At 42.0% G+C, this 13,217-nt stretch overlaps 2 protein-coding genes across 14 annotated transcripts in view; one reads left to right on the top strand and one right to left on the bottom strand.

Moving 5' to 3' along the window:
• LOC125763388 (rab3 GTPase-activating protein catalytic subunit) overlaps positions 1-13,217 on the top strand; it is a 356,077-nt gene that overhangs the window by 26,897 nt on the left and 315,963 nt on the right. The window lies entirely within an intron of this gene.
• LOC125763385 (leucine-rich repeat and fibronectin type-III domain-containing protein 3) overlaps positions 1-13,217 on the bottom strand; it is a 104,967-nt gene that overhangs the window by 24,945 nt on the left and 66,805 nt on the right. For all 11 annotated transcript variants that reach the window (XM_049426523.1, XM_049426527.1, XM_049426528.1 and 8 more), the window contains one exon: positions 7,454-7,511. The gene's annotated coding sequence lies outside the window, so the exon portion shown is untranslated. The remainder of the gene's footprint in view (positions 1-7,453; positions 7,512-13,217) is intronic.

Below are 13,217 nucleotides of genomic sequence, written 5' to 3'. Positions count from 1 at the left end.
ACGGTGCAACAAAATAAGATTATTTTCCCTACATATGCACATTTTTCCGACCGAGTGGGACAAACACACACACACAAGGCACGAATGGATGGAATGTGCTTGCATTATTCCTTTTTATTCCCTCCGGGGGCCACTTTTACAGCCATACCATTTTATACAACGGAGACACTGATTAGATGCTTTCGTTCGCGCACAGATGAGATTCATGAATTTCATGATGGTCATCACGGTCGGTGGACATATGGAAAAGCAGTGCTTTCTGCAGCAAAACTAACATACCCTTGCGCTTGTGCAACCGTGTTGCCATTTTTCTTGCCTTGCCTTCGGGACGAATTGTATGGTTTTGCTTTCGTCGTAAGCATTAAGATGGTGGAATGTTTACTTCTCTCCCGCCCGAAGAGTGGTATGCACTTGGAAACTGCATAGTCGCATGCTTTTCAGCGATGCAAAATCTCCAAGACTGAGTGGCCCTGTCTTATTCGCTCGCTTTGCTGAATACGTGAACAAATGCATGAAAATTCAACCGCACGTGAAACGGTGGAATGAACGGCTGAAAGCATCGTTGTCGGCGAACGGAGGAAAAGCTATCTAAATCGGAAAATATGTTTATCGTTATGGACCGCTATTAGCGTATGTCTTTTTTTTTCGTTCACCCATTGTCCTCTGCTGGGTTTCAGTACCATCATGTACTGCGAGAGCTCGCTTGCTTAGGATATTCGTTTCGTTTTCCAGGAACCATTTGTCCGTGGGTGTTCTGACAGGCGAGAGGAGTACAGAACGGTGACACTACAAAATAAGTCTTTGCTAGAGTCCTTCCCATCGTACGATGCCGTTAGTGGTAAATGGGAAGAAATTGCCCCGCCGGAGCTTCAAACCGGCATCAAGCAACGATGGACAGGATCGGTACGGTGTGGTGTAAACGGAAAAAACGACATCGCGACAGAATTGAAAATGAAGAACACTTCCAACCGCGTGGCACTCTTTTAATTAGAGCGGAGCGGAGCAGGTCATGCAATCACGAAAGAATGGCATAAATGGTCACACTTCCTCCGATCATGTCGCGGGGGTCAGGTTATTGCGAGTTAGTTATTATTTACGACATTATCATTAAGGTTATTATCTTGGGCGCGATCGTGCCGTAATCGGTACGGTTCTTAATTCGCTGTCAGTTCATATTTCTTGTCTACGGACTACGGACCGACTTGGAGTTCTTAGTCGACACACAAAAATGAAACAAACGAAGAAGACTTTCGCTGTCTGTATAAAGCTTCGCAGCTTCACGTTGAGAGATGTTACGAGATGAAATTTTTAATTTTTTGTAGTCCAACTCTGAAGAACTAACAGAAAATCCAGCTAGGCCAAGATAAACTTTCTCGTTAAAATTCTGATAAGAGAAATTGGGAGTTAGTGCTCCTCTTTGGTCTTTCAAGGACTGCGCGATTTCTTTTCGCAGTGTCTCAAATGATAAATCTTGGTCTACATTTTCTGGTTGATCTGTGTTCTAGTCTCGGATTCTGTTTGATTTGTTGACTTCTTTTTCATTTCTGCTACGTTTTCACGTCTAGAATAAGAGTTTCAAACGAGATATGTGCTCACTCAAGAATTTATATACTACAAACGCTAAAAACTCATCCTCATCCCCAAAGAAAAAAAAATTTTTAGTTTATCAGCAGTACGAGTAAGAGACAATAGTTAGTTGAAACCTGAATCTCCAATAAATTACGCACTCCTCGACAGTGACAATCAATGACCAGTTTTTCTACTTTGAATAGAGTTCGGTGGTTTGTAGTGAAGTTCTCCCTTAAACCAAGGATCACTTGTGGTATGAAGTGGGAAGTGTAGTGATTTGGAATAAATAAAGTAATGGATAGGAGGACCTTCCGACATTCGAAATGGGTTTACTTTACATAAACATTTCTATACTTGCTGTTACGTATAGATAAACTCACACAGCAACAAGTCAAAACCTCGACTCCATTGCAAATCGACGTCGGTGAAAGCGGAACGACGTAAACCGGGGGAGTGTAAATGAGGAAAAGGCTGATGAAAATGCTGCACGAGCATGTGAAAGAGCTTAAATGGAAAATAGTACACACATCAAAATACGACCCTTGCGGGAAGGTGATGAACACGAAGAACGGACCGTTTCGTTAATTTATAGGTCAAGTCTATCATGGATTCCCAGCGTCTACCGGTGTGTTGTATGGTACATCTCCTCGGAACAGGGAACCCCCCGGTATAAGAAAAATAGCTCTGGATGCGTGTGTTGGTACTGTTGGCATTATAAATTCCCACCTTCCTATTCATCAGCAAACCCACCCAGAAATCGACGCGTTCGTGAACGTTAGCTCTTAATTAGAGCTCACTTCCTCGGAAGTTATTACGGGTTTGGAGGGGCAACATCTGGGCCGACCCCGGGACATCAAGTCATAGACATAAATTAAACTTCAAAAATAGTTTTCGCGTGGCAGAGCGCGTGCCGACCGTGGATCTTCGTACCGTTCGGTGGTAATTAGATTGAACTCCCGGATCTATAAGGCGCCAGCCTTACCGGAGCTCTAGTGTGCTCGCGGGAATGCGAAATTCCACCGGCACTCAGGCTGCCGTGCGCTTGACGACGGGTGTGCCGATACCGAAGCACCACAATAGAAGTCGCTTGCGTTATCTGGAACACGACCAGTTTTTTGTGTTCTCCCTCTTCTCGGCTCCAAACAACAACGGTAGTCCCCGATTTTGGGAGGAACGCTGTGGGGTAGCGCATTCAATTAAGAAGCCTAGGTGCTAAAGGTACGGTAACCACACTTGCTCTCGATTCGAGACGCGAGGCACAATTTATCGTGCCCCTGACGGTTAAACGCTTCATCAGGTGGAATGAGCCGGGAATGGTTCATTATTATTATGTCGTACGAAGCTGGCAGGTTCCTGTAGCAATTGCCGCGGCTGTTAGTACAACCAAATGAGGCGATAATATGATTTTTATTACACCGAACGCGAAACCATGCTCGAGTGTGTACGTTCGGATGTGCATGCGTGCGAAAGCGGCGTCGTTAGTGTCGATTTTGGGTTTTTAATTTGGACGAACGAGCTTCCAGTGCCACGCTGTAATAGGACAGTCTTCTAGCCGGTACCGGGGTTTCCAGGATTTATTATGCCGCGTCATTAATAATGGGGATAACGTGAAGCTATTTTGACATTGTTTTGGTCATTTTTGTTTTTGCTCGGCTGAACGTGAAAATGTATCGTTTTTATTTATATTATTGGGGATGTTTTTTTTTGCTTGTTTTCCCGATGTATAAACATGTTTTTCATTCTCGCATTACGCGGTCGAGATGAAGCAGGAAAGCAGACCATGAAATATGGGTGACAGTTTTTTTTTTGGTGCGTTTATCCCTATGGACCACTGTGTAGCGTTTGGGAGTTCATCTTAGCGAGTGATCCAACCTCGCCAGGACATAATAAAAGGAATGAAACATAATTTAACATTCGCTCCCGCTTCTATTTCAGTCACAGTTTTGTACAGGTTTCGATTTGGAGCTACATCAGTGTATTTACTATCGAAATTCCCAAAAATATCGTTTATCTTGCAAGTTTGCCAACGATCGTCGAAATATTGTGTTAGAAAACCCAATGCGAATAGTGTTTAAACAGGTGAAGGAAAACGTGGAGGATATCTTTCGGATGGAAATTCTCCCATATAAAATTTCTGAGTTCTTTAACTGCAGAAATCGAGTGTACTAAGAACTTGGGTCAGGTTTGTAGGGTAGAGAATGTCCTTTTTGTTAATATGTATTCAAACTCACTTAAAGAGTTCAATTAGAAGAAAAAGTTGTGACCAGTACCACCTAATTCTTGTTCAAAAACACTTTAAACTGTTTACCGTACATTATTCTTTTGTTAAGTAACCTCGAAGTATAAAATATGTTCGTGTAGTCATAATTAAATTGTGTCCACTATTCAGCGTTCCTGCAATGGTCCAACAGCGTTCGTTAGTACCCAACACACGGTACCATAGCACGTCGTACTAACGACAGGACATGACTTTGTTAGTACGGGCGGAAATGAATTTTCCTAAACGTTTGCGAGCAGCAAAAGCAACATCGTAGCGTCGTTTATGAACTGTCGTTACTATTTGTCATCGGACTGCATTACCTTCCTCCGAACCGTTGAAGGTGGATCCGGCTACACCTGGCTGCACTTCCTGCCATGTATGTTTGCCGTTGGTTTGTCGGTTTTATGACGCATAAGAATAAACTAGCACATACTGAAAGTGACGGGTAGCAGCAGAAGAATATCGGTATGGAATGAAATTTGTTCTTCAAAGTGGAATAAAGCGTCACATACCCGGACCTGCTGGCGTCAACCATTTACGTCGATGACGAGTCCAAGTATACGAAGTTAATGTTATGTAGTGGACCCATGCAAATCTAGATCGATCTGTAGAAAGGTACACGGTTTCATTGTACATTTTTGCATTCGTTGGGTTGTTCATGGCTGAAGTAAAAATATTTTATTGTATCGTAATATTTTTATGTACTTGTTTGCCGTTGGGGCGTTTTTTTGTTGTTGAAGTTACGGAAAGAGTAATATATTGTCCCAATTTGGGAGAATTGCTTGCGTTAAAGAATTTGTTTTTCAAAAATAAGGTACTAATCTAATTTATTTTATATTGCCAGTAAATCTATCGTTGCAGCATTCTGTTGTACTTAATTTTGGATTTAAATATCTCGTTTAAAATCGACATCTTTTCATGCTTTAAATTCAGCTTTAAATCACTGTCAACCACGTGAAGTTAAAGGTACAAATGTCCCTTACAATTTCTACACGATGCCTCAAGAAACGTGTCCTTCAAATCATGACACATTCAGCCCACATAAACATGAAGCAATCAGGTTTCTGTATTAGAGCATGTGTTCTGGGATCATTCTTTTTTTTGCCTCCTTACTCAGAACTATTCCATCCACCCATACGCACAGACAAACACCGTGGCACGCGTGCCGACGAAGTTGGTTAATTCATCTTCATCGCCCGCTACATGATTTGCATAACACAGACGAAACATCCGCACCAAAATACGGGACAAGCATTAATCCATCATCGTTGGTTCGTGGCAGCTACCGTTTCCTTGCGTTTCCAACTGCTGGCGAAACCCAACTTTGGTGGAAAATGCGAAAATGTAGGTAGGTACTACGTGCGGCCCACCAAATCAACCGCCATATCATGATGGGTGATCTTGTCGTTGATGTGGTTATGGGCCAATCTCCGCCATCCTGCTTCGGTTTTTTTTTTCTCGCCCGGTGTGTCCCAATCGCGTGGAAATGTTAATTTATGACCCAATCCACCATCATGTTGTTCTTGTACAGATGCCTGCCCGCTCTCATTTCCGGCCCTGTCCTGTTCGGTTTGTGGAGTATAATTTCGATAGTGATGAATAGTGCGCTGTTCGCGCAACTTGTGTAATATTGGGTGCGTTTCAGTGCCTCGTGGTACCTTGCATGGGTACGTAATAAAGTGATGATGTTGTCATCAAGTGCGCCTGGGGTCGTTGATGGATGCTGATGGCGATATGCATCGGACGCCATGTTTTCTCACATTAAAAAAGCGTCTCCTACGGGGTATTGGTAATTGCAAGGTAATGACCTCCGGTACATCAATCTTTAAAGTAAAGGGCCAAGGTTGAATGTAAAACAGGGGGCTCGACTCTAACTTCCTTCCATTCCAGTAAAGTGCTTCTTCAAAATCAAACACCTTCAAAATCCCACTCGATTAAGGTTGGGGAACATCATTAGTGGGCGGTTTTGCGCGAGAGCTCATCCATATAGTACTCGCTTTATGTAGATGACAACCACTCCATCAATCTACAAGCAGAAAACTACTGGAAATCAGTAATGGCAAATTATGCAAATCGAGAGGATTTACTCCCATCATACTCGAGCCGAGTCCAATTAGGGGCATGGATCGTATCGATGTCTTTGGCAGATTTGTCAACATTTGCGTTTGTAGCATCGCCATTTAGCACACGAACAGGAAGTGGATAATTAATGAGTAGTTAAAGATATTCCCCGTAGGTTGCAGTTCCGCCCGGGGCACGTTGGTTCATTATAGAATCGAAACTTAAAGCACTGCACCCACATATGGCCACAGCTGTATGTGAGGCTCTTCGTCCAAAGCTTGAGCTGAAGCACTAGCAAAAGCGCACCATGTTCATAAATACTGGTGGTCTCATTCCAATAAGCTCGTTCGAAGGAACATTTTGTCCTGTTTTATGCACTCTCGCGTGTGTGTTCGAAAGTACGTTTTTACACTTGTTTCGAACCAGACAAAATGGCACAGGAAGGCAGGCAAGCAGCAGCAATAAACATCGAACACTTGCTAGCCATTTTAAAACAGCAGGGTACGCTCGTAGTGAGCACCCTCTTCCTTGGGTACTCTTTGGTAGTTTCAGTTGTTATTGTACATTTTTGTTGGTGCAATTTTTAAAACAGATACACTAGACGCACGCCACAACCTCCTTTCATTCGTTGCTAGTGAACCGAAGCCCCAAAATGGCTACGAAAGTAAAGCTAAAAGATGGAAGCGCTAAAGTTCCGATGGCTTTAATCGTCCGTTTCCAACAGTGGAAAGAGGGTTAGGAAACAGTTGCCGGAACGAGTTCTTTCGTTCCGGCCGGGTGTTGAAGAAAATGGATTCACCAGAGGAAGGAAAGCTTGATGAAGAAGCTTTAAAATCGTTCCTGCAGTAACCTCCCGGGAGCAATCGTTCCGTACCGAGGTCGAAATGAAGCATTTTCACTTTATTTATTACTGTGTGCAGTGTGCACTGTATCGCAAGTCTTTCGCTGGCCGTTGCGCTGTTGCTCTTTGCATCCTATCAGAGCAGCCTGGTTTGTTTGGCTTAATGTCAACGGGTTTTGCGCCATTGCGCAAAGGATGTGTTGTGTTGCTTTTTGTGGTGTTGTACTTTTTTTGTGTGCGCTTTAGAAAACAGTAAATAATTTCGACTCGACACTCGGTTTGGTAAAGCGAAGAATTCCAAGGATATGGCTCAATAATCGCGCCTTAACCTATTACCGGCTGATCCCCGTTTCGCAGGAGCAACTTTACGATACCAGGGGAGGGATTTTATTAACCGCATTTGATTTATGCTCGTGATCGGATATTTAGAAACTTTATGACAAACCGTTACTCGGTGCATGCTCTGTATGCAGCATCGTTCACACATACGCGCGATTGAGCAAGGGCGACAAGAAGCGTTTTTTTTCTTTAAGGAAACACACATACATCCTTATTGGCGTTTCGTGCCACTGCTCTTCGTTTATGGGTTTTTTTGTCGATTCTGTCCCTTCTTGTCTTAGCACCTCTAGTGGATTATATTAAGATTTGCTCGGAAAAGCTTTAAGTGGTACACCACTTAGCAGCGTGTAAATCGCTTGCGAAATATGATTTTCTATACTTACGGTTCTGGTACGCGCTTCTGGTTCGACAATCTCAGATGATGGTTGCTCGGGTCACTCCCTGCAAAGATAATAATAACGATAAAAAGATGATACACGATACATGATACTATGAAGCAGAAGTGGAAGTAAAAAAGGTCCTATTGACATGTTGTAGCAGGGAGTCAATTGGATTGACTGTTTTGATTCGATTTCGAACGTGCCACGTGATTGGTTCACGAATTTCTTAACGGTGAGGAAAATTAGACACGTTTGCTGTATAAAGTGATCAAGATTTACAGATTGGAATAATTTAATTTTTATGCTTTTAAGATGTATCGAAAGCTTTTCCGCTTCTTTGTTTCTCGCCGGGGGACTTTAAGACTTTGCTTGGACATGTTGGAAATAAAATGGGTTTTTAAGAATTATTTTTACTGAGCAATCTGATTGCAAGTTCTTGTTACGTGTGAACGATCCTGATGAGTTTCGGTACCTAATCTGTCTTACAAAGGAAGTGGGCGGTCTTCCCGCTTTCCCCAAGAGTGATTCCAATTAACTGTTATTAGATTTGGATTAAATTACGGCCGAATAAAAGAAGATCTTCGTGCAATTATATTTATTAGAAGCATTATTGGTGTATTTTCTCGAAATTCCTAACATGATAAGAAAAATAATTTTGCATGACGAGATTTGCGATTTGCAAATCACAAAAAAACCGCACAAAACTGCCTGCTGTCAGTGTTCGCACCGATTTTAGGCCGATCTTTGCCATTATGCATTTAATTGAATAATTTTAGCTGCAGATAGCTTTCAAATCGTGGCGGGTTTGATTTTTCCACCATGTGTGTCACACCGGGTTGGCAAATTTTCTCTGTGCCAGTTCACTGATACGCGATGTCGTGACCTAGTGGGGCATGTTTGTGGGGAGGGAAAGAGGAAGTATTTTATTGAAATATGGTCGGTTCTGCGGTCACCCGGTCATTATGCGTGATTATGCGTTTCCGCAACGGGCGGTACACGCTCGGAAACCTATTACCATTAGTGTTGGCGCTGCGGTTGTTTAATTTGTGATTGTCAAAAATTGGGGTCCAATTTTTCATCCCGAAACCGTATCGCCACTTCGGTAGCTACGGAATTGCTACGGGAAACTGCAACAGGATCAGGGGTTGTCATGTGTCGTTTACGATAATCGTGTAGCGGTGTGCAGCGTGTCGGGAAATTAGTTCATGATAAAACCGTTTAAACAGCCGTAAATATTAATGAAACATCAGAACCGTGCGGCAGCTGCTGAACGGTTGTGCAATAATGAAATACACACGTATGCGACGAAAGAAAGGAAAATGAACTTTTTTTTTATTTTCCATAGGATAGAGTATGAGGTAATTTTATTCTTAATTTCTATCCATTAAAATACATCAAATGCTTAATTTTTCGAATTTTTATTTGTGTTGGTAAAAGAATTGGATTTCAAAAATGTATCTACCTTGTGGCTAACTTCTTTCTTTAGTTCTTAAAATGATTCTATGTTTTCGTATCCCATTTTGTGACTTTAATTTTAATCAATTAAAGAATAGACTATTTTTATGCACGTTTTAATGAATACCACGATGAATGGTTCTTACGACTACAGGTCTTTGATATAATCACGAACCAATAAGCTTCGATACAATCCGTTAAGCGGTCGCTAGCATGAATGCTGTGTTTATATTATGGGGCTTTTCAGTAATCGTGAAAGCGTTTTTTTATTGCTCTGGTCCTGAGCTTCCTCCGATGACGGTCATTTAATGAAAAAAGCCCCGAAGAATCGGTGGTGTGAGAGATCCTGATAGGAACAAACAAGAAGCGAAGGATAAACGATGCCAATTTGAATGGTTTTTGTATACAAAAAAGGGGTAATAGGGTTTTTGCTTATGCCCACATTAATCGAAAATCGTAACTATCCGATAAAGAAGGACAGTTTTATATTAAGCGGATGCAATTTTATCGGATGGTGATGTGTTCGAAGTTTTCCTGTAGGATGGATTGGCACACAGTGTGTGAGTAGGGTAAGACTGGAGAACTTTCAGGGGGGATGCTGTTGGGATGAGAAAAACAAAATTAAATTTGCTACCTGTGCCTAGGAACATGCAGGAAATGCGTACATGTCCCATTTTCCAATTTTCCCACAAGGTTTATTGTTCTAGAATATTTTTCCACCACCTCAGTGTTTGTTTTTTTTTCTTCCTTCACATTGTATGTATTTTTTCGGACGTTCGAAAGAAGCAGCAGGAAGCAACAAATAAAAGAAAATCATTTTGGGGTAAGCTGCGAAAAGCTCCCTTCATCATTATTGCCAACTTTCCGGAGCCCATTTATATTCGATCTGATCGGTAACCGGTCGAATCTTTCGATGGCAGGGTGTGGACCAGCGTCTGCGGTAATCGATTACGGACAGTATAATGGGATTATGTTTCGAAACGGTGGAAAAAGGGGATGTGGTGGAAACCGGTCCCATTGTGTCCTGGATTGATCCCGTGGGGCGTCCGATGCTAACATAAAAGGCGAACCACACGCGAATGATACAACGGGCGTTTCGCGTTCGAGCGTGAAGCGTTTGATCGAAATCGAACGTAAATATACCTCAAGCAATTGGCACTGTGCTTTGCTGCTTCCCTGGTTGAATGCGTACGTTTGTGTGTGTGTGTTTGAATCTGGCTGGAAAGTGCTGCCGGCGTAATGGGGTGGGGGTGGTAATGGGTCTGTGTGATGTCTGTTTTTCTTCTCGACCGTAAAGGACAATGACGAAGCGCATCAGTACGTGTAAATAAATATTTATTTAATGGCCAAATATACTGGATCCTGGTGGGAAGTGGCACATCTCTTTTCACCGACAGAATGAACTCCCCCTCCCCCCGGCCCAACCCATCCCACGTGAAACATTACTGTTTGGAGCATTATGCGCAATCGATCATGTTGAAAATTTCAAGAATCGAAACGCATCTAGCGGAGGGCGAGAAGAGAGAGGGAGAGATATGAATGATGATGAGAATGTTGCAGCAAGCGACAGCAAATCCTTTCATGGCATTGTGTGTTAAAGGAGGGGAAAAAATGTAAATAATTTTTCCACAGCAGCAGCTTTTTTTCGGCCTTCTCCTCTCACAGTGTGAAGAGATGAAAAAAACACAACGAATGAATCAGGATCATGTCTGGGAGCTGCATTTTATTGCACAAACAATGGGCGAACAGTGAATGGAAAATATTAAGCCTTCACTGATCCGCATGTTAGGCCGCATTTCGACGCCTCTTGCTCGTTCTGATGGCATTGATTTTTTTTTTCGTTTCCCGTTCTATTTCGTCAGGTTGCTGATGTTGAAGCACCGGTGCGAAAGCATCAACATTTGACGGATGAATAGGTTTTAATTTCGTTAAAGCGCATAAAATTGACAACAAAGCACAACAGACGCGAGCGGAGGACCTTAGTCTGGTCGTCCGTAAAATGGAGACGCTTGCGTTGGGATGGACATGGTTTTAACGATCGCGACTGTTTTTAAGGACTAATTTTTAATGATCATAGGAGACTATTTTTTTGTTGGTCCAACAGTAAAAATACTAGGTGTCATAGTATCCTAACAGAGGATCATCACAGGATGTATTCAATCTCAGCACCGTGCGAAGGTAATAATCCATCATTAAAATAGCAGTGGATCAAAAGGCCAAAAAGAGAGAATAGACATACAGCGCTGTGAAATATGTTTCGATCAATGAATAAATATTTAAGCCGCTTTAAAAAGCCCCTTATCTTAATGTGACCATACGGTTTCAAGTCTATATTCAATAAGTATAAACTTTACTGGAGGTTTCGAGTTCAACTTAGACGGAGTCATTTCTCAAATATTTTGAAGTTGAAGTGAAATGGAATGGAAAGTGGAGTGGAATATTCAAATGTAAATGTATGTAGTATGAATCACATATTCTGAATCTTGTATAAAGCATTGTTAATAGACATATCCAAAATGTCAGAAAGCCGTGCAATTATCTTGAAGAACTGAGTTCCATAAAATTAAGAAGAGAATTTCGAACTCAACTTAACCATGTTGTCTCCAAAAACCTTGGAAAATGGTCATGATAGATGAAGACGATGGAATTAGTCTTGATATTATCATAATTTGATAATAAATCTTTCAACAAATATGAAACATTTTGTAATGGCCACAATATGTTACTCATTTATTAATAAGAATTCTAGGATTTTGATTGCAACAGCTGTAAGAGCCGAAAAAGGCCTTTAACTTTGTTGCATAAAAATATCACCACCATCCATGCTGCAGCATCAAATCACTGACATTCCAGGTTTAGTTACGCGAACATTTCTCATGGCACGGGGTATCGGGTACCAACCAAGCGCCAGACATTCCAGACAAGCGGGTGGGAGGCTTTTAGGCAAACTTTGAGACATTTCTTTCCGTCCATGGAAAGCATGCGTCGTGTCGGCGACCAAAATTCCTGCTTCCGGCAATGCCTATCCGGCACACAACATAGTACACACGCTCACAAAAGATGAAATTCCTGGTTGGTAGCATTCGGGCTGTTTCCTTCCGTGGCGGTAGCGGAAGAAAGCGTATTGTGTTGAAAGTGAGTACTTCCAAGATGGACGGCAAGTGAGGATGAGTGGTTCGATTTGGCTGGCAGTATCACATCTCACTCTACTGTTTTGAATCGAGTGGCTGAACGAGGTCAACTGGGGCATAACGCTTACTGGTGTGTATAATGTGCCGGAAGGTGGTATTTCCCTTGTGCAGTGAGGAAGAACTCGAACGGCAAAGTGAGTCACACAGTAATTGGGTAACTGAAGACGACCGGAACTTCTTGTGCACAGGTGTGTCTGTATGTATGTGTGCGTGTGTGTGTGCACACTACCAAAGCAACATACTCTCATGTGAGATTGTCACTTTAAGGGTGTTCCTTCGTTGGAAAGAATCAAAGTCCGAAATCGAGAGCGGCTTAGCTCATATCCGTTCCTAAGTGGCTATAAATAAGTAAAGCCACGCCATCATGCTGATGTTGTCGTCGTTCCTGCAGAGAAAGATCCTTTTGTGCGCCGGTATTTGCCGGAACCCTGAAGCATCGGAGGAAGTTACCATTCGCACAGGAGGAGGTTAAAAAGTACCGCCACACATGCATGTAGCCATGGGAAGGGTTTTCGGGAGTTTCTTTTCTTGTGCTTTGCCCTGCGGAAGGCATGCTCTTTCGTGTATGGAAACGAACATATCGGATCGATTTGAATCCATGGTCTATAGAATTAAAGGTAATGTGGTGTGGAAAAATATGTTCACTCCACAGCCATTCTGCATTATCGGCAAAGAGCTGCTGATGTGGCGTTGAAAGAATCCATTCGAACTTGGTCGGAGGTACTTAGAAATGCTGAGTACAGTTATAGTAAATTACTTAGTATATTAAACAATTCTAGAGCCTATTTAATTTAATCCATTTATTATACTTGAAAATCACTTATATTATTTATTTTCTCCATTCCAGGTATGTATCAAGTTAGATGTCATAAAGTGTTCTGCTCCTGAAATCGTAAGTTATCTATCGACTTTATAAAATAAAAAGAACACGTTTTTTAGGTACTATTAGATTCAACATAGAGAAAACCATTCATTTTGCCAAAAACTATCTAGTGGGATTTGTGTGGAAGAAATAAAATCGATTTAAAGCTCCCTGTTGGAAATGCTACTTTTCATCTCGCAAGCCACTATTCACGAAGGTGCAACTCTTTGATTAAGAACCATTGCATGTCAATGCGATG

The sequence above is a fragment of the Anopheles funestus genome, chromosome 2RL (genome assembly GCF_943734845.2).
Source record: "Anopheles funestus chromosome 2RL, idAnoFuneDA-416_04, whole genome shotgun sequence".
In the NCBI taxonomy this organism is placed as follows: domain Eukaryota; kingdom Metazoa; phylum Arthropoda; class Insecta; order Diptera; family Culicidae; genus Anopheles; species Anopheles funestus.
The sequence above is the reverse complement of the archived record's forward strand: the minus strand, read 5'-3'. Positions and strand labels throughout refer to the sequence as shown.